We start from the raw sequence: 3,919 nt of genomic DNA on the forward strand, positions 1-3,919 counted from the left end.
AGGAGGAGGAGAGAGAGAGAGAGAGAGAGAGAGAGAGAGAGAAGAGAGNGAGAGAGAGAAGAAGAGCGAGAGAGAGAGAGAGAGACGTGATCGGAAAAACTCGCGATCTCGTGTTTGAAAAGAGACTGTGGAAAATCCGGTTATGCGACTATCAGGGATTTACGCAATAACGATGCTCAACGAGTATTTAGCGTGCGATGATCGATGACGGAAAGAATCGGAGCAAAAAGGCTTTTTTGGATCAGAGACCGGTCTAATCGGAGAGAGACCGAGGGGGTTGCCTTACCACCGCGCCGGCGGGGAATGGCGCCCGGCGTATTGTGGTATTGTTCAGAATTTTCCCTCGCGATTTCTTTCAACGACCGGATTTTCGCGATGCAACTTTTCCGCGCGTGACAATCGCAACAACGTCGCTTCGTCACTGTTACTCGCGTAGAGGTCAGACGGCGCGAAATTTCCCGGGTACGCGATGATGTACGTGAAAATGAACGGTAACACTTACCGTGCTGCACAGTCGTTATGGCTCACTATGGCGCTCCTCTGGGCGGTCAACTTAACGTATACCGTGCCTACCGTGGTCGAGTGGAGGCGATGTCACCTTACTGATTTGTCAAATTGAAGGGGCGTAAGGATGCTCACTTGAAGGGTCGAGATCGACGGGAAAAAATCAAATTCGATTTTTCGCGTGTACAATTTCTTCCGACAGCACGTGCTAACTTTAACAAACTGCACGATTTCACTCTCGACTGACGCAGGTTTGGTCAGCTCGGGCTGCAGGAAACGCGGAAACGCGCGCAGTCAGTGACATCTGTATTTAGCGAGCCATGCGATTGCTCCGACCACCGACTCCAATGCACACAAAACGTCAGAAACTCTAATAATTAAGCCTAAACTACAATAATGTGCTCTTTGTTTCCTATTTCTTACTTTTTATCACTTTTTATTTTTTGTTTTTTTGTCTTTTATTTAGTTTTTTATTTTCTGTGACTGAGATAAAAGTTGAAGAACTTCAGAAGTCAAGAAACACCAAAATGCGATTGTCGATAAAATGGATGTAAAGAAGGAAAACGCATGAGATAAAAAACACGGAATAGAAAGCAAAGAACCATTATAGATTAGGCTTTAGAATCTGAAAGAGTCACTTAATTTCGACGAGATATTATTAAAGACTATTAATAACCCTGAGAAATTTTTAATTAATTACTATAATACTTAAAAGAGTCCGAAGATTGATATTATCGACAATTGATATAAATTTGTGATAATGAGAAGATAGCCGCTTTGCCGGCTTGAATTTGTCCACCAAGAGATTTAAAGACCATCGATCCTGAGCAAATTTTCGTGATTATAGGCTGCGGAATTTTTTGTGTACCGCAGCTCTAAAGGGCTCCGCACATTAAAAGGAATAAGGAATAGAGAACTGAGAATAAGAATTTCAATCTATCAAAAATCGTATATTGTGAAATGCACAGTTTCTGATAGGTTGAAATTCTTAGGGGCTTCACACAATAGAAGAAACAGGAAACAGAAAATAAAGAATAAGGGACTCCACACAATAAAAGGAATAGGGAACAGAGAACAAATAATGAGAATTTCAACCTATCAAAAACTGTGTATTCAACAATACATGATTTTTGATAGGTTGAAATTCTTATTCTCAGTTCTCTGTTCCCTATTCCTTTTAACATACGAAACCCTTTAAGGCTGCCGTACACAAAATTCAGCAGCAATGGCTTAGTTTCCATTGAGAATTTAAACCAGATAAAAACCTGAAAGAGATCATGTTGGCCTTTTTCCTTTTTACAATCGAAATTATCCATATACTATTTTCATTTTGGGAATTATGTGACTACATACATTTTTTGACACTATCGATAAAATCGTATCGTCGAGAGTAGATGTGGTTCGTCTCTGTACTAAATCCTCAGGACAGAAGCGTGCTGATTATTAGTAATTATAGAGACTTTTAATAAATTCAATCTCTTCTAAACACATATTGTCCATTTAAAATATAATTTAGCAAAAACGAGCTCCTCCACTATCCCCGTCAATTTTATCGGCGGTTTATCCTCTTTTCTTTGTAAGTATACTCATCCATAAAACAAACGAATTGCTAATAAATTTAGTAGTCCGTTTTTGCAGGTAAGTGTATCTTTAATTTATTTTTAATTTATTTTTTTATTTTTATGTCTAATTATTTTATTGTATTTCATTAATAAACTTGCAATAACTTTTTAAATATTATTGTATTATCTAATTTAAATAAAAAGAGAGTTACTTAAAAATTACTTTAAAATTTTATTTACAAATTTATTTTTGTTAAGCTCTTTAGAGAATATATATAATTATTTTATAGAATATTGTTTTATATGTATAATTATTTTAGAGAATATATAATTATTCAAATAATCATTTTTAAAAAAATTGTCAAAAAATGATTTAAAAACAAACAAAAAAGGATTAATTTTACACAAGAAAAAAATAATATTTACCGCAAGTTTGTTCTGCCGATGCTTGATGTCTCTCTCAGATCTCCTCCATCTCTCAGAATAGGGTTGATATTCTCTTCCACAGGACATTCGCGAATAATACATATAATTGCGCGCGGACTACAATAACTTGAGTCCGATAACTTAAACGGTACTCCCGATGCAAACGCGCGACGCGACGAACCGGCTGCGATTCGTTCATTTTCAAGTAAATCGGCGACGAGAATACGTTAACTTCTCCGTTGTTGGATTTATAATAAAAGAAATATTTCTCTTTTTTTATTAAATAGCCCATTTTGATTCTAGTCATATTTTACAGACATCTATATAAATAAAAAATTCATCTGCTCTGAATTTATTTTGCAATGATAATGAATTGCAAATGTGTGTTTGATATTCGTTTCTAAAAGTTAACCGATTGCATAGTAATATAGTTAATAGCTACATATATTACATTTTTCAGATTATCTTCTTACGGTACAACCTTGATATGGAAGAGCCCAGAGGATAAAGAGAACGATTCAAGTATTTAAATATTTATTTAGAAATATCATTCAGATAGATCTGAAAATTTTTAGAAAAACTTGAGAAAAACCATTATTTTCTCACCGTCAAGGTCCTGAGAGGGAAGATAATCTAAAAAAATGTAATATAATATATGTAACTATTAACTATATTAATATGCAATTATTATGCAATCAGTTAACTTTTAGATATCTGTAAAATATGATTATAGTCCAATAAAATAGACTATTTAATAAAAAAAGAGAAATGTTTCTTTTATTATATCAATATAATAATATATTCAAAAAGTTAATTTTTAAACGAATCGTGTAACGAAAGGAACAAAAAAACAAAAAAATAATTAAATTAAACTATTAATTCTGAAAGCAGAAATTGCGTTATTTGCATGAGAGTTATTATTCATATTAATGTTTTTTATGATTCGTGTGATACAGACGTTCGTACAGACAAATAGGCATATCGCGTGCCGCTTTTCTTCACATTTCTTTTTGAAACATATAATAATCGCAAAAAATGCTAGATATATAATACGAAATGTTGTATTTTATGAATATTCACATAATACGATTACTAGAATGATTATTTATTAAGTACAACGTTTCGTATTATATTTGGCATTCTTCACGATAAGATTTCAAAAAGTAATGTAAAAGAATCGCACGCGACATAACTATCTACTTGTACGAATGTCGGTAAGAGAATGACTGCGCAGTAACTACGCGTAAAAGTAAACATGACGGGCCGCTCCGTGTCGCTCATATCATCCCTGCCCCCCCCCCCCCCTCCAAGGTCGCGCGCCAATCGTCTAACTGTTGAAATAATAACGAATATTACGAATAAGTAAAATAATAATATATTCTTCACTTTTTTAATGTTCTTCGATTAATAAAATAATTATTCCTAAT

This window comes from Atta cephalotes, assembly GCF_000143395.1.
Source record: "Atta cephalotes unplaced genomic scaffold scaffold00047, whole genome shotgun sequence".
Classification (NCBI taxonomy): Eukaryota; Metazoa; Arthropoda; class Insecta; order Hymenoptera; family Formicidae; genus Atta; species Atta cephalotes.